The sequence below is a fragment of the Sminthopsis crassicaudata genome, chromosome 5 (assembly GCF_048593235.1).
Source record: "Sminthopsis crassicaudata isolate SCR6 chromosome 5, ASM4859323v1, whole genome shotgun sequence".
Taxonomy (NCBI): domain Eukaryota; kingdom Metazoa; phylum Chordata; class Mammalia; order Dasyuromorphia; family Dasyuridae; genus Sminthopsis; species Sminthopsis crassicaudata.
The window spans coordinates 72,357,825-72,377,092 of record NC_133621.1 but is presented as its reverse complement, the minus strand read 5'-3'; positions in this window follow the sequence as shown (position 1 = coordinate 72,377,092).

Sequence of the window (19,268 nt, the reverse complement as noted above, 5' to 3'; positions counted from 1 at the left end):
TGCCATCATGTAGCTTCCTTCACTCATGAGTCATTGTACATCATGTACAATGACTCATGAGTGAAGGAAGCTGCATGATGCATATCAATCATATTCCTTTCCCCTCCCTTCAAGCCAGAATAAAAGTTTTTGAGACTTTGGCATAACTCTTTTAAAAGTATTTGAAAATGCAATTTAATATATAACTACTGATAACTAAAGGAATCTCTGTAGGGATTTCGTTCTGTATGCAGATAAGTAGAAAAGCAACAAATGAAATTGAATGGATTCACCAGAGTCTATATATTGAAGAAAATCAAATTGTATGAAAAAATATGGGTCATTTAGCTTGGAAGATATTTGGCTGAAGGACAGATGATGTTAAGCCTTCCTTAATTTTGAGAGAACTAATCAAGAGAATTATTAGAAATTACAAAAGAGCTATCCCATGAAATGTGACAGAATGAAACTTTAGAGACAACTCAGATTCATAAAAAAAAAATTAAGAATGAGATTTTGTCCCATCCCATAATTAGTGAGAGAAGACCAGATAATCAACCAAAAGAATCAACTGCACAAAAATGTGACTTAATAAATTTGGAAAATATTGAAATGATTGGATTATTTGATAAACATAAATGATGCTACACAGGAAACATTGATATGAGTATACAAATCAGGCACACCTAGCTGAGTGGTAGAGGACACCAATTTAAAAAGTTGAGGATTTGGGGCAGCTAGATGGTAGGAGGACCTGAATTCAAATTTAGCCTCACATACTTAATACTTACTAGCTCTGTGATCCTAAGCAAGTCATTTAACCCAAATGGCCTCATCAAAAAAATGTTAAGAATTCCAGGCTCTGAGAAGAAATAATTTCTTCTTCAAAATCTGGGACCTGTATGTATATACCTATCTATCCATATATCTATTAGTTACAAACCAAGAACAAAACATGAACCACATATATGTGGATTTAAAAATATGGCCACCTGAGAAAAGAAACAGCTTTAGTGGGTTTGAACCCTTATAGCAGAAACATCTATAAAATCATCAAAAAACTACTCATAAGGAGAATCTCATGTAGATACCACAAAGGCAGAAAAGCCTTTTGCTCTATGTATCCTACAAATCTTTCACTACATGTGTACTCTAAATTTGAACCTATTTTTCTCAATAACATTGTATGTGTTGGGGAATAGCACTCCCAATTTGGAAATAGAAAAATGTTTGGCACTAATTATTCTTACAATACAATCTTGATAAAAATCTTTTCCTAGAAGATTATCATTGGGAAGGTTGCTGGTGGGTGTTTAAGAACAAAACATCTCTCCTCAGGTTTAGGATAGAACTCAATCTATAAATGTTGGTATAAGTTGAGTGAAAGAACATTCAAAATTGGTACTTTAAGCAAAACTAAGAAAAGCACAAATTAATATATATATATATGTACACATATATATGTGTATATATATATGTACATATATATATAGATAGATATACATATGTCTACAAATACAAAAGTACATATGAATATATATATATATGTATATTATAATACATGTACATATGTGTCTAAATGTATACACACATATCACAAAGCAACAATCAATCAAGCTGCTAGAACTAATGCAGAGGGAGAAAAAGTCCAGGCTTTTCTGAGGATTAGCGGCATATCTGAGAATTACACTAGCTGAGCATGTAGGGTTGAGTGGATGCCCTAAATCTTGAAATTGATCCCAGTACTTCTGTGTGGCATTTGTCTTTATGACTGAATGCAATGTCAATCAATTCCAGTCAGACTTGATCATACCTGTATGATGGTCATGGATAAATGTGAATGGGAAGAAGGATGATGGCATTCATAATGGGTGGGGAGATTCTAACTTGGGATCTGATTCATGATCATAGGATGCATTGAGTTGTGCTCGATAGATGTGGTTGTATGGAGCTTTTGCATCAGATCTGGTAAGGTGCTAGAAAGATGTCGTACAACAGGTGAGAAGTGGTAAGGACCATATTATCTCAGATCTGACTTCTATGCAAATGAGAGCTTTTTAGGGATTGCTCATTTTCAGAAAATTTTTGGAAACTTCAATGATAATCCATTATATATCCTTAACTGTCATGTGAACCTAATATAAAAATAATTTTGTTGAATAGCTTCTTCTATATATATTTTTATGTTTCTTTGCTTTTAAGCAGATGGATAGAATTCATTCTTCAGGGATTTATTTGGATTTTAGTTCCCAAACTCTGAAGTAGATGCTGGAATATTGAAGTAAAGGCTTATTTTTGTGGGATAGCAATTTTGTATGAAACAGAATGCTAAGAGATTTGTTCAGAATTTCTCCCTTCTCTTCTCACAGCTTAAACTTCAGGTTCCAGGGAAAAAAATCTTTAACTAGGATTAAGATGTAAAAAGAAAATATGTGAGGCCCCAGAGATTGCCCCCTTTCATGTACTATTGTTCTCTCTATTCCCACAACTAGTTCTAGATCTGAGAGATGTGGGATCCTTTATGAAAGAAAGATAGACAAAAATTATGAAGAATCATCAGTTTAGATACATTTTCTATCAAGGAGATAGCAAAATTGACTTGATATCCTCCCCAGCTGCCTTTCATTCTTAATTCCATGATGAGTTCCTTCTTAAATGCAATTTAACATGTGTATTGAGTAGTAATTAGTTATACATAAAAATTCTATCACTTTGTTTCTTGTTATATCTGAATGAACCACCTTCTTTCCATATAATTTGTAAGATATTTTTAAACATTTGCCAGCATATTAGGAATGATAATCCTAAAATGAATTATCATTCAGAAGCAAGCTCTACTAATTGTAGCTAATTATTATGCTTATTCATACCAGGAAATGATTTTAAACAAAGGAAAGGGATACTACAGACATACTTTGTTTGATTTAAATTAAATGCCTGCTGGAGACATTCATTTTGCAGGATGGCCCTATCCAGTTTCACTGCAATTCTCTTTCTTCTACTGTCTAACTACCCAATTGGGCCAGATTAACTATAGCAATTACATGGCTCATTAACACTGAACAGTCTCTGCTAGCTGCTGTGGTTGTTGTGTCACAGGTGCATTTAACCACTGCAGTTGGAGAGAATTGAAGATGGAAGAAATAGAGAGGAGAAAAGAGAAGGAGGAGGTAGAGAAGAGATTATGGGTAGATAGTACAGAAAGCGAGAAGACAAAAGAAAATAAGGAAAATATAGAAAAGAATAAAAGGGATGTATGAGAATAGTTGGAAAAGAAGAGGAAAGGGAAGAATGGAAGAAGGAGAGAAGTTTAAGGAGTGAAGATGACCTGTAAATGGGAGAGAAGTGAAGGGAGAGGGATAGATAGAGAGACAGAGAGTGACAGAGATTCAGATTCAGAGAGACACACAGAGACAGACAGACAAAAATAGAGAGAAGAGAAAATGTGAGATTTCTGAAAGAAAAGTAGATAGAATAAAGAATAAAAAGTGGTATAAAATAGGTAAAGAAATGTGGAAACATGACATGAAAAGAAGAAAATATTGAAGGAGAAAGAGAGTGGGAGGAAAACAAGAAGAGAGAGAATAATAAAAGTAGGCTTTTGCATCTCTTTCCATCAGGCTGTCACTAATATTTGCTATTATATAGCATTTCATGAAATGACTCAGAATAAGATATGATTGAGGTGAAAGGCAACAGTATATCTCTGTCAAATGGTAGTTGTTGCATTTTGGTAAGATGAAAAATGATAGAGCAGAATAATAAGGTGAATATAGGCCCTACTTTAATCCTGTAATAACATACATCCAGTTGAGCAAGTTTACACTGTAGCAAGAATGGAAAAGGGGAAAAGAGTGTGTCTGATATTCAAAGTTTAGGAAGGATGCAATTTGAATACATTGCATTTATTTTTTTTTAATTAATTGAGAAGTAGGTTGGGGAAATTGGAAAATAATAATATTTACTCTTTTAAAGGTTTCCTTCACTCATTTTCTCTCCCTCCTTCACCCCTTTTTTCCTTCTTCTTACCCAACCATTCTCACATATTCCCATTGCCAAGTTGAACAGTATCCTCATCACAACACTGTCCTTAGATGGCTATGTGATCTTAGATAAATCACTTGGCTATAAACATTTCCTCATTTTTTAAAGGAGAGCACAATTATATGTCCAATTATCCTATGTGTTATCATGTCCTATATGCTGTCTCTAACTTCTGACTCTAAATTCTTGAAAGAGTCTTTAGTGTTAGGTTTCTTGATTAGGTAGGCAAATAGTAAACATTTATTAAACTTCTATTACTTGCCAGACACTGAGCTATACCCTAAGCATTGAAAGAAAGGCAAAACAGATCCTGCCTTGAAGGAGTATGCATAATGATGGAGGAGACAATAGACAAATAACAACTATTTATAAACAAGGTGTAAATATACAAGCATACATAAACACACACATACACATAAAGACACAAAAAGTAAACTAAAGATAATCTCAGAGGAAAGAGCCTAGAGCCTAGAATTAAAGAAGACTGAAAGGTTCCTTCAGGTAGCAGTGGAACAATGAGAGAACAATGATATGAAAACCCAAGAAGAAATGACTAATTGACTCTGACCAAATCTCTAGAGGTATCAGGAAGGATAAGGATTGAAACAAAGCTAATAGATTTGGCAATTAAGAGATGACTAGTAATTCTGGAGAGAGAAATGTCAATTAAATGATGATTCCTTAAATAAGAATGAGGAAAGGAAATATGGGCATTGATTATGAATGTTTTTCTCAAACAATTGAGTTGAGAAAGTAAGGAGAGAAACAGAGTAGAGATGCTTGGAATAAAATAGGCATTTTAGGAATAAAGGAAATATAGTCATGTTTGTAGTAATTAGGGAAAAAGAGAGGGAAACTGAAGTTTAGTAAGAGGGTCAGAATGATAGTGCTGGTAATCTATTGAAGAAACAATGAAATGATATCACATGTCAACTTGAAGAACTTTTCTTGCAATGATCAATAGTATTTCATGTGAGAAAGGGATAAAATAATGATATGAGATGAGAAGGGGGACTGAAAAGGGAGTTTGGTTAATAGCCTTAATTTTTTTCAGTGAAATATCAACCAATATTCTCAGGTAAAAGGGTCAGGAGAAGGAGGAGGTGAGGGAAGATCAAAAAATTGAGAAAATATGCTGTGGTAAGTAGGCTAGTGAATAAAATAAAGAAATTTAAAATCAATAGGGAAATATAAAATGATTGCCTTGACACATTGAGAAATCATTGAAATTTTATTATACACTGGGTATCTAGAGTTTATGCATACCCCATCAGTTAGCTGAGATCATTGCATTCATGTAGGTGATACTGGGGAGCAATTTGTGTGAAGATTAGAGCTTAAAAATGATGCAATTGCTTCTGGTTGACTTATTACAAGCTTCGGAGGAGGCTCTTTCCACTGGTTGAATAACTGGAATGGTTAGAATCTTCAAAATACCCTAAATTAGAAGTATTTAACTTTGCTGAATTTGTATTTGGGGAAGTAAGGTGATTCCCTCACTCTTAGCCAGTGAAACAGTGTGGCCTTTGGGACGCCTTTCTGTAATTTCATAAAGCATCCAAGAAACAGGACTTGGTCATGGACTTTTTTCTGTTCAATGAAAGAAATGGAGACTGTATTCTGGACTGGGAACAATTTCTGGGGACACAAAAATCCAGGAATGTAGGCTAAGGATTGCAAATTGCAATTGTACCAGAATTATTATCCTAAAAGTAAGGATATAGAAAGCTAGTCTAGCAGAATGCAGTAAAGATACTGAGTTTTGGGGCAGCTAGGTGGCATAGTGGATAGAGCACCAGACTTGAATTCAGGAGGACCCGAGTTCAAATCTGTTCTCAGACACTTAACACTTCCTAGCTGTGTGACCCTGGGCAAGTCACTTAACCCCAGCCTCAAAAAAAAAAAAAAAAAAAAAAAAGATGCTGAGTTTGAACATGATTTTGATAAGATCAGTGCTATTTAAGAGCTAAGCTCTGCTGTGAGTCTCATGACCTCTTCTCCCATAAAGATCAAAGTAGCATAGAAAATATTGTTACCCTGAGATTTTGTGGAATGCTAGTATGTAGGTTCTTTCTATAACTTTGCAGCAAATATTCCTTGTTAGAAGCCACTTCATGCAAAATAGAACAAGGGAAAATAATCACTAGTTCCCTAGGAAATTGTAGAAACATTGACTTGAGTAGATTGAGACAATAATAAAAAAAAATCATATGTATCTATTCCTAGGGCAAAGCAAATAGGGATAGACCTGATAGAATGAATATGATTCAGTTTTTTAAATAATATTTTATTTTTCAAATATATGCTGAATAAGAAAAATCAAATACATGCTGCAAAAAAGCGAAAAAAAGATAGGGAAAGAAAAAAAAGTAAAAATTTATGCTTTGAACTACATTCAGTCTTCCTACTCTCTCCGGGTGGCAGTTTGTGACACAAGTCAAGTCTTATAGTCCTTTGGGGATAGTTCCACATTGTTCTCCAGAATGGTTGGATCAGTTTACAACTCTATCAAAAATGCATTAGTGTTCTACTTTTCCCATATCCTCTCCAACTTTTATCATTCACTTTTCCTGTCATCTTATTGAATCTAAGAGGTGTGAGGTGATACTTTGGAGTTGTTTTAATTTTCATTCCTCTAATCAATAATGATTTAGAGCATTTTATTCATATGACTATAAATGGTTTCAATTTTGTCATCGGAAAATTATTAATATTCTTTGACCATTTATCAATTGGGTAATGATTTATATTATTAATTTGACATAATTCTTTATATAGTTTAGAAATGAGACCTTTATCAGAAATATTGTCCGTTTTCCCCATCTTTGTAGTTCCCTTTAATCTTATTGCTGTTGGTTTTGTTATACAAAATTTTTCTTAGTTTTATTTAATCAAAGTTGTCTATTTTGCCTTTCACGATGTCCTCTAGTTCTTTTTTGGTCATAAGTTCCTTCCCCAAAGATCTGATAAGTAAATTACTTTTTTCTCCTAATTTGTTTATGGTATCATCCTTTATGGCCAAATCATTTATCCATTTTGACCTTATTTTGATATGGGGTGTGAGATGTAGGTCTGTGCCAAGTTTCTGACAATATTTTTTTCCAGATTTGCCAGCATTATTTTGTCAAAAAATGAGTTCTTATTGCAAAAGTTTCAGGATTTATCAAATACTAGATTGCTATAGGCTTTGATTATTATGTCATGTGTATCTAATCTATTCCACTGATCCATCACTATATTTTTTTAGTCAGTACCAAATGCTTTTGGTGACTGATGTTTTATGTTATAATTTTAGGCTTGATACTGTTAGCCTCCATCCTTTTTATGTTAATTTCCTTGATTGCTTGAGATGAATTTTATTACTATTTTTCCTAGTTCTATAAAATAATGGTTGGCATTTTGATTGATATGGCACTGAATAAGTAGAGTAATTTAGTCAGAATTTTCATTTTTCCTATATTAGCTTGACCTAGCCATAAACAAATGATATTTTTCCAGTTGTTTAGATCTGATTTTATTTGCCTTCAAAGTGTTTTGTAATTATGTTGTCTATAGTAATTTTTTCTTTCTATTTCAAGCTGATGGGCTCTGTCAGTAATATATAGAAATATTGATGATTTGTGTGGGTTTATTTAATACCCTTCCATTTTGCTAAATCTATAAATTGTTTCCAGTGGTTTTTGGATGATTTTCTAGGATTCTTTTAAATATATCATCATATCATTTGCAAAGAGTGATCATTTTATTTTCTCATTTTCTATTCTAGTTCCTTTAATTTATTTTTCTTTAATAAATAAATGATTTCTTACTCCAAGAACTGACCCCAAAAGATTTTTTAAATATGAGTAAAAAGCTAAAGAGAACCATTGATTCCTTCTACACAGAGAAAGAGCAGGTATCCAACCCCGAGGAAGTTAATAACAGAGAGTCAGCAGATAACAGCCTAAAGGGGAATGATACCTGCCTCCTATCACATAACTCTCTCCTAGAAGAGACGATTAAAAAGTTAATTGAGTTTGAAGAAAAATGGGAAAAGGAAAGAGAAACTATGATAGAGAATAACAAAGTTCTGAAATTTGAGTTGGAAAAAATAAAGAATTCACAAGAGATTCAGGGAAACAAAATTTGTGAATTAGAAAAGGTTAAAAAATCACAGGAAAATAGGATTTCTGAATTGGAAAAGATAAAAAATTCTCAAGAAAGTAGGATTTCTGAATTGGAAAAGATAAAAAAAGTCTCAAGAAAGTAGGATTTCTGAATTGGAAAAAGAAAATAATTCTCTAAAAAAAATTAGGGAAATGGAAAAAAATTCAATAGAACAAAATAATTCATTTAAAAACTCAATTGGGCATATACAAAAAGAACTAAAAAATGTGAATGAAGAAAATGATTCATTAAAAATCAGGATGGAACAAATAGAAATGAATGATTCTTTGAGAACCCAAGAATTAGTCAAACAAAACAAAACAAAAACAAAAACAAAAACAAAACAAAAAAAAAAAAAAAAAAAACCAACCAAACAAAAAAAAAGCTGGAGAATAACATCAAATACTTACTGGGAAAATCTATAGACCTGGAAAATAGATCTAGGAGAGATAATCTGAGGATCATTGGACTTCCAGAAAACCATGACCAAAAAAAGAGACTAGATTCTATTTTACAGAAAATCATCAAAGAGAACTGTCCAGAGATAATAGAAACAAAAGGGAAAATAGGCATCGAAAGAATTCATCGAACATCTTCTGAAAAAGACCCTAAAAAAAGAACTCCATGGAATATTGTGGCTAAGCTGCAGAATTACCACACAAAGGAAAGAATATTGCAAGCAGCTAGAAAAAAGCAATTCAAATATCAAGGGGCCACAATAAGGGTCACTCAAGATCTGGCTGCCTCCACATTAAAAGATTGAGGGGCCTGGAACCTGATATTCCCAAAAGGCAAAAGATCAAGGATTGCAACCAAGAATAAACTACCCAGCTAAATTTAGCATTTTCTTCCATGGAAGAAGATGGTCACTCAATGAAACAGAGGAATTCGATTTGTTTCTAAGAAAAAAAACAGTCTTAAACAAAAAAAAATTATCTACATCCACAAGACTAAAGAGAAACAGAAAAAGGTACACAGAACTCTTGAGAACTGTATCTCTGTTGTGGATATATAGAAAGTCCACATGGATAATTTGATTTTACTGATATAAAAAAGGGGGGAGTAGTAAAGGGAAGGGGGTAGTATCAGAAAAAGGGGAAGGAGTGATAAAAAGAGGGAAACTGCATCCCAGGAAGAGGCATAGAAAATATACCATATCTGAGGGAATTTAGTGAGGGGGAGAATCATTGTGTGAATCTTACTCTCATCAGAAGAGGCTCAAAGAGTAAATAATTAACATATTTGTTTTTCAGAGAATTTTCTTTCACCTCATTAAAAGGTGGGAGATGAAAAGAGAAAAGGAAAAGGGGAATAAGGGAAGGGACTTGGAAGGAGGGGGGAGGGATACTACAAAAGGGAGGGCTGCACATCACAAGTGGGGTCTATAAATTAAATAATGGGGAAGGGGTTCAAGGGGGTCAAGGGAAAAAGCATAATCTGGGGATAATATGATGGCAGGAAATACAGAATTAATAGGTTTAACTGTACATGTGAATGGGATGAAATCTCCCATCAAACGGAGATGGATAGCTGACTGGATCAAAAGTCAGAACCCTACAATATGTTGTTTAAAGGAAACATACTTAAAGCAGGGAGATACATACAGAGTAAAGGTAAAAGGCTGGAACAGAATCTGTTATGCTTCAGGTAAAACCAAAAAAGCAGGGGTAGCCATCCTTATCTCAGATCAAGCAAAAGCAGAATTTGATCTAATTAAAAGAGGTAAGGAAGGAAACTATATCCTACTAAAAGGTAGCATAAACAATGAAGCTATATCAATACTAAACACATATGCACCAAGTGGTATAGCATATAATTTTCTAAAGGAAAAGTTAAGAGAGTTGCAAGAAGAAATAGACAGTAAAACTATAATAGTGGAAGATCTCAACCTTGCACTCTCAGATTTAGACAAATCAAACCACAAAACAAATAAGAAAGAAATTAAAAAAGTAAATAAAACAGAAAAACTAGGTATGATAGACGTTTGGAGAAAACTGAATGGCGATAAAAAGGAATATACTTTCTTCTCAGCAGTTCATGCATCCTATACAAAAATTGACCATATATTAGGACATAAAGATCTCAAAATTAAATGTAGGAAGGCAGAAATAATAAAATGCCTTCTTCTCAGATCACTATGCAAAAAAATCAAGTAGGATTTATCCCAGGAATGTAGGGCTGGTTTAATATTAGGAAAACTATTATTATAATTGACAATATTAATAATCAAGTTAATAAAAACCATATGATCATCTCAATAGATGCAGAAAAAGCATTTCATAAAATCCAACATCCAGTAAGAAGTTAGGGGTAAATAGACCAAAAAGTAATTGGAAACTGAATAATCTCATCTTAAAGAATGACTGGGTGAAACAGCAAATTATAGAAACAATTAATAATTTCACCCAAGATAATGACAATGATGAGACATCATACCAAATTTGTGGGATGCAGCTAAAGCGGTAATAAGGGGAAATTTTATATCTTTAGAGGCTTATTTGAACAAAATAGAGAAAGAGAAGATTAAAGAATTGGGCCTGCAACTTAAAAAGCTAGAAAAAGACCAAATTAAAAACCCCCAACCAAAAATCAAACTTGAAATACAAAAATCAAAAGGAAAAATCAATAATAATGAAAGTAAAAAAAACTATTGAATTAATAAATAAAACCAAGAGTTGGTTTTATGAAAAAGCCAATAAAATAGATAAACCTTTGGTAAATCTGATCAGAAAAAAGAAAGAGGAAAATCAAATTGTTACCCTTACAAATGAAAAGGGGGATCTTTCCAACAATGAAGAGGAAATTAGAGAAATAAAAAGGAGTTACTTTGCCCAACTTTATGCCAATAAATTTGATAACTTAAGTGAAATGGATGACTTTCTCCAAAACTATGGGCTTCCTAGATTAAGAGAGGAAAAGATAAATTGCTTAAATAGTCCCATTTCAGAAAAAGAAATAGAACAAGCTATTAATCAACTCCCCAGGAAAAAATCCCCAGGACCAGATGGATTTACATATGAATTCTACCAAATATTTAAAGAACAATTAGCCCCAATGTTATATAAACTATTTGAAAAAATAGGAGATGAAGGAGTCCTACCAAACTCCTTTTATGACACAGACATTGTACTGATACCTAAACCAGGTAGATCAAAAACTGAGAAAGAAAATTATAGACCAATTTCCTTAATGACTATTGATGCTAAAATCTTAAATAACATATTAGCAAAAAGACTTAGAAAATCATCCCCAGGATAATACACTATGATCAAGTAGGATTCATACCAGGAATGTAGGGCTGGTTTAATATTAGGAAAACTATTATTATAATTGACAATATTAATAATCAAGTTAATAAAAACCATATGATCATCTCAATAGATGCAGAAAAAGCATTTGATAAAATCCAACATCCATTCCTACTAAAAGAGTTGAGAGTATAGGAATAAATGGACTATTCCTTAGAATGATCAGGAACATATATTTATGACCATCAGTAAGCATAATATGCAAAAGAAATAAACTGGAACCTTTCCCAGTAAGATCAGGAGTGAAACAAGGTTGCCCACTATCACCATTACTATTTAATATAGTACTAGAAATGCTAGCCTCGGCAATAAGAGCTGAGAAAGAGATTCAAGGAATTAGAGTAGGAATTGAGGAAATCAAACTATCACTCTTTGCAGATGACATGATGGTATACTTAGAGAACCCCAAAGACTCTGCTAAAAACTATTAGAAATAATTCAGAATTTTAGCAAAGTTGCAGGATACAAAATAAATCCACATAAATCCTCAGCATTTTTATACACCACCAACAAAATGCAACAGCAAGAGATACAAAGAGAAATTCCATTCAAAATAACGGTCGATAGTATAAAATATTTGGGAATCCATCTACCAAAGAATAGTCAGGAATTATATGAGAAAAATTCCAAAACACTTTCCACAAAAATAAAGTCAGATTTAAATAATTGGAAAGACATTCAGTGCTCTTGGATAGGCCAAGCGAATATAATAAAGATGACAATACTCCCCAAACTAATCTATTTATTTAGTGCTATACCAATCAGACTCCCAAGAAACTATTTCAATGACCTAGAAAAAATAACAACAAAATTCATATGGAAGAATAAAAGGTCGAGAATTGCAAGGGAACTAATGAAAAAAAAAGTCAGATGAAGGTGTTCTAGGTGTACCTGATCTAAAGCTATGTTATATAACAGCAGTCACCAAAACCATGTGGTATTGGCTAAGAAATAGACCAGTCTATCAGTGGAACATATCAGATACAAAGGACAAAAAAAGGGTACATCTATAGCAATCTAGTCTTTGACAAACCCAAAGATACCAACATTACGGATAAAAATTCATTATTTGGAAAAAACTGTTGGGAAAACTGGAAATTAGTATGGCAGAAAATAGATATGGATCCACACTTAACACCATATACCAAGATAAGATCAAAATGGTTCCATGATTTAGGCATAAAGAATGAGATAATAAATAGATTAGAGGAACACAGAATAGTCTACCTCTCAGACCTGTGGAGGAGGAAGGAATTTATGACCAGAGGAGAACTAGAGATCATTATTGATCACAAAATAGAAGATTTTGATTACATCAAACTAAAAAGTTTCTGTACAAACAATACTAATGCAAACAAGATTAGAAGGGAAGTAACAACTTGGGAAAATATTTTTAAAAGCAAAGGTTCTGACAAAGGTCTCATTTCCAAAATATATAGAGAACTGACCCTGATTTATAGGAAACCAAACCATTCTCCAATTGATAAATGGTCAAGGGATATGAACAGACAATTCTCAGATGATGAAATTGAAACTATTTCCACTCATATGAAAGAGTGTTCCAAATCACTACTGATCAGAGAAATGCAAATTAAGACAACTCTGAGATACCACTACACACCTGTCAGATTGGCTAAGATGACAGGAACAAATAATGATGAATGTTGGAGGGGACATGGGAAAACTGGGACACTAATACATTGTTGGTGGAGTTGTGAAAGAATCCAACCATTCTGGAGAGCAATATGGAACTATGCCCAAAAAGTTATCAAACTGTGCATACCCTTTGATCCAGCATTGCTGCTATTGGGCTTATATCCCAAAGAAATACTGAGGAGGGGGAAGGGACCTGTGTGTGCCAAAATGTTTGTGGCAGCTCTTTTTGTAGTGGCTAGAAACTGGAAGGTGAATGGATGTCCATCAATTGGAGAATGGTTGGGTAAATTATGGTATATGAAGGTTATGGAATATTATTGCTCTGTAAGATATGACCAGCAGGAGGAATACAGAGAGGCTTGGAGAGACTTGCATGAACTGATGCTGAGTGAAATGAATAGAACCAGAAGATTGCTGTACACTTCAATGTTGTATGAAGATGTATTCTGATGGAAGTAGATATCTTCAACATAAAGAAGATCCAACTCACTTCCAGTTGATCAGTGATGGACAGAAACAACTACACCCAGAGAAGGTACACTGGGAAGTCAATGTAAATTGTTAGCATTACTGTCTATCTACCCAGGTTACTTATACCTTCGGAATCTAATACTTAATGTGCAACAAGAAAATGGTATTTACACACATATGTTGTATCTAGGCTATATTGTAACACATGTAAAATGCATGGGATTACCTGTCATCGGGTGGAGGGAGTGGAGGGAGGGAGGGGATAATGTGGAAAAATGAATACAAGGGATAATGTTATAAAAAAATTACTCATGCATATATACTGTCAAAAAATTATAAATAATTTTTTAAAAATTTGAAAAAAGAAAAAAATATTTTTCTTTTCTTATTGCTAAATTTAACAATGTTGACTTATAGTGGTGATACTGGGCTTCATACCTGATCTTATTGGGAATGTATCCAGTTTCTCTCCATCACAAATAATGCTTACTGTAGGTTTTAGATAGATACTGTTTATTAGTTTTATCCCTATGTTCTCAAGTGTTTTTAATAAGAATTAGTGCTGTGTTTTTTCAAAAGTTTTTTTTTCTGCATCTTTTAAGATTATTGTATGATTTATATTGGTTTTGTTATTTATATACTCAATTATGATAATAGTTTTCCTGATATTGAACTAGCCCTGAACCCCTGATATAAATCCCATAGTACTGATAGTGCAGATAAAGAAGTTGCTATAATCTCTTTGTTAATATTTTTATTTAAAAATTTGCATCAATATTCATTGGGGAGATTGGTCTATTTTGCTGATCAAATATTTTGATGATTAAATACCAAATTAGAAATGTTAAAATTCAAAGGAGAGATTAATAAAATAGAAATGAAGAAAACTATTGAACTAATAAACAAAATTAAGAGTTGGTTTTATGAAACAGCCTGATTTCCTAGAATTTGTCTTCTGAGTGGGGACTGAAAACTGCCTCACTAATTTGTTCTTCTAATGAAACAGGATTGATGATATTATTTGCTGATTTGCTGTGATTAAGACTTTCTCCCTGGCTTTCCCAGAGTCTTTTTGACCTGGAATGAATACCCTTTTCTCCCCAATGAGACTGAGCTTTTCTGAAGTTTTTTCAGTCTTGAACTGAAGAGTGGTTTCATTTCTTTAGATTCTTTGGGAATCTATCTGCCAAAGGAAAGTCAGGAACTATATGAGCAAAACTACAAAACACTTTCCACACAAAGTTGAGTCTAAACAATTGGAAAAATATCAAATGCTTTTGCATAGGTCAAGCAAATATAATAAATATAACAATGCTACCTAAAAGAATCTACTTATTTAGTGCTATGCTAATCAAACTCCCAAGAAACTGTCTTACTGACCAAGAAAAAATAACAACAAAATTTATCTGAATAATAAAAGGTCAAGAATTTCAAGGGAATTAATGAAAAAAATCAAATGAAGGTGGCCTAGCTGGACCAGATATAAATCTATATTTTGAAGCAGCGGTCATCAAAACCATTTGGTACTGGCTAAAAAATAGAACAGTTGATTAGTGTAATACGTTAGATTCACTGAACAACATAATCAATGATTATAGCAATCTAGTGTTTGACAAACCCAAAGACCCCAGCTTTTGGGATAAGAATGCACTGACAAAAACTGCTGAGAAAATTAGAAACTAATGTGGCAGAAACTAGGCATTGATCCACACATAATGCTATTTACCAAGATAAGGTTAAAATGGGTTCATGATCTAGGCATAAAGAATGAGATTATAGACAAATTAGAAGAACATAGGATAGTTTCCCTCTCAGATCTATGGAGAAGGAAGGAACTTGTGACCAAAAAATAACTACAGATCATTACTGATCACAAAATAGATAATTTTGATTATATTAAGTTAAAAAAATTGTACAAACAAAAGTAATGCAGACAAGATTAGAATGGAAACAATAAATTTGGAAAACATTTTTACATTCAAAGGTTCTGATAAAGGCCTCATTTAAAAATTATATAGGGAATTGACTCAATTCAAGCTATTCTCTAATTGATAAATGGTCAAAACATATGAACATACAATTTTCAGATGAAGAAATTGAAAGTATTTTACAAGTATGAGAAGATGCTCCAAATCACTATTGATCAGAGAAATGCAAATTAAGACAACTCTGAGATACCACTACACACCTCTCAGTTTGGCTAACATGGTAGGAAAAGATAATGATAGATGTTGGAGGAGATGTGGAAAACTGGGACACTGATACGTTGTTGGTGAAACTGTGAAAGGATCCAAGCATTCTGGAGAGCAATTAGAACTATGCTCAAAAAGCATCAAACTGCACATATCCTTTGACCCAGCAGTGTTTCTACTAGGCCTATATCCCAGAGAAATCTTAAATGAGGGAAAAGGACCTGCATGTGCAAAGATGTTTGTAGAAGTCTTTTTTATAGTGGCAAGAAACTAGAAACTGAATGGATGCCCATCATTTGGAGAATGACTGAATAAGTTATGGCATATGAATGTTATGGAATATTATTATTCTGTAAGAAATGACCAGCAGGATGATTCCAGAGAGGCCTCGAGAGACTTACATGAATCGATGCTAAACGAAATGAGCAGAATCAGGAGATCATTCTGATGGACATGGCTCTCTTCAACAATGAGATGATTCAAACCAATTTCAGTTGTTCAGTGATGAAGAGTCATCTACACCCAGAAAAAGGACTGTGGGAGCTGAATGTGAACCACAACATAGCATTCTCACTCTTTATGTTGCTGTTTGCTTGCATTTTGTTTTCTTTCCAGTTTTTTTTTTCCTTCTTGATCTGATTTTTCTTGTGAAGCAAGATAACTGTATAAATATGTATACAAATATTGCATTTAACATATATATTAAAATATTTAACATGTATTTAACCTGCCATGTAGATGAGGGGATGAGGGGAAGGAGGGGATAATTTGGAACAGAAGACTTTGCAAGAATCAATGTTGAAAAATTATCCATGCACATATTTTGTAAATAAAAAGGCTTAATTTTAAAAAAGAAAGAAATATACTCTTGATTATAAGGCCAAGATCAAGGATATAACTGAGGAGTAGTGGAGAAGTAAATAATGGTAAAAAAGTAATTGGGAAATTCAGATTTTGAAAAAGTATCAATGTGTGTGTCAAAATATTCTAGTATGAGAATAGGATTTGGGCAGGAGAGAAAGATTATGAACCAGGTACAGAACATAATGATAAAAGAAGCAAACTGTCCTAAAGATGAAAAGCTATTAGCCATCAGAATCTTGATCCTTCTTTCAAATCATTGATATTTATTAAAATTTTTTATTTGAATTGATTAACAGAGTAAATGATGAAGTAGGAGTATAGTCCAAATGGTCAAAACATCTCTGAATTCAAGTCCCTGCCTCTGCTACTTTTCAGATTCCTGACCTTGGGTAAATCATTTTCACTGTCTGGATGTTAGTATTCTCATGTTAGTGTATAACATAAAATAATGTTAATTACAAAGGATGGTTATAAGTAAAGCTTTTTGTAGCCTTTACAGTATCATATGAATCATTTGTAGCAATAACTGAATTATGACCTTGTAAATAGGGCCATCTATGGAAAATAACAATTTCTGTCACCCAGTGGTAACTACATGAGAAAAAGAAAAGGTAGGAGAACCAGTAATGACTAAGTGTTTCCACCAATTATGGGTGATTTAGGGCTTGCAGATGACACTGTTCTCTCCCTGAAGGATTCCTCAAAGACATTTAACAATGCCTTACATTCATGGAAACCAGTTCAGTGAGTGGGATCTTTATGTAACCAATATGAACTCATTATGCTAGTCTTGGCTGTTGAGGTCAACTTCAAAAGTCCCAAATTCATAGTAATTCTCCTAAAAATGGAGTTCTGAAATCTGTGAATGGATCAGGATTATGCCCCCCAGTTAGAGAGTTAACATTTTCTGGAGAATTAGGATTTCAGCCCTGTGCTAGGAAAGGTGACTGTCTTTGTGTTTCTGCCAGAGCTGTCTTATTGTATCCATGCCTAGAATTAAAAAAAAAAAAAAAAAAAAAAAGGACATAAGGAAATGCAAAAAGTATTATCAGCTATAGATGTTTATAAGAAACAAGATTCAATCAACTAGAAAAAGGGATATCCATCCAGAGGTGTTTGTGAGAAATAAAATGATATCAGACAGATACAATCTTTATCAGAATAAAATGATATGCTTGGAATTATGGATCAATGCCATTCATTGAAAGCGAAGTAAAGGCAAGGGTAAGGAACTTCAGTTCACATGTGTGTTTCTGAGTACTCTGTTCACTTGAACAGGCATCTCCATCCAATATTCTGGTCTAGCTCTTTCACCTATCAACTGTTTTTGAGTTTCAGGAATATTTAATTCCACTGTCACTATTGCAATGGTGGCCCTGCTGTTTCTTGTCTGAAGGAAGTCCTATTTCTTTCTGCCTCAATGGGTTTTCTCTGAAGCTCTCCAAAGATCCTTGGAACAACACCCTGCAGCTATGGCATATAATTCTAATTTAATGCTAATTACCCTTCCCTTTACTCAAACTGGGAAGAAATATAACTCTCAAGATTATAGGTGACTTGATTCCATTTGCAAAGCAGTTAGTTTAAGATTTGTTTTTGAAGTCATCTATTTATCTCATGTACACTCACATCTGATGATTGATTGGATTAGAGGTCAGAGCCTAGCCCTACAGAAATCTTCAGAGTAAAATCATTTGAATTTAGAAGGGCACTGCAGAGGGCTGCAGATAGTGGGGGAATTCTGAGTAAGGTATAAGATCCTTCAGCCCAGAGGGAACCTGCTGACAATATCTGGTTTGTCTCTCCATCTCCCCTAAGGACTCTGACTTTTCCTGTGAAATCGAGGAAGGTGTGACCAACTGTGTTCTACTTGAAGCAAGGGATGCTTTCAGTAAAGAGAAAGGCATTTACATATCTTTAGTAGGGTTCTTATAGTTAGCACTTGCACAGTATGCTGTGGTGATATAATGCTACTATAGTTAGCACTTGCTCATTGTGCTGTGGTGATGTGGTAATGTAATGATTCTATAGTTGGCACATGCTCACAGTGCTGTAGTGATATAATCATACTAAGGTATTTAAGAGCTGAGAGAACTTGAAATAAAGGGACTCTATCTTTGACCAACCTCATGAGTCTCCTGCTTCTTCACTTCTCCACTAAGACCAAGGACTCAAACTGGTCCTGAGGTCCTCCAAAGAGCTAGTCTGGGCACTGTTAGCTTTCTTAGAGGCCTTCTGTAGTCTTGGTTCCTAGAGCTTGAGCTCTGGCTTCTGAATCTCCCCAACTTCCAAGGGTTTGTGCTTAGTCTCCAGCTACAACAAAGGTGGATGATGGAATGAATTTGTCTCCACCTCAGAGAGCTTCTAGTGAGCTTGTTCGCCCTGACCCTGATAGCTCCTCCTTATATGCCTCCACACTGAGTATACACCAGTCTTTATATCACTAGGAAACCATTATTTGTTGTAGGATTAAACCAATGCTAAAACAGATTTAACCACTGTTTCCTCAATTCCACTTAGTACCTTGTTTCAAGTTCTGCCCATAATATCTTCTTGTAGGATCAGATAAATCATAATGAGCTAAATTAGATAATTATTGTCTCTATAA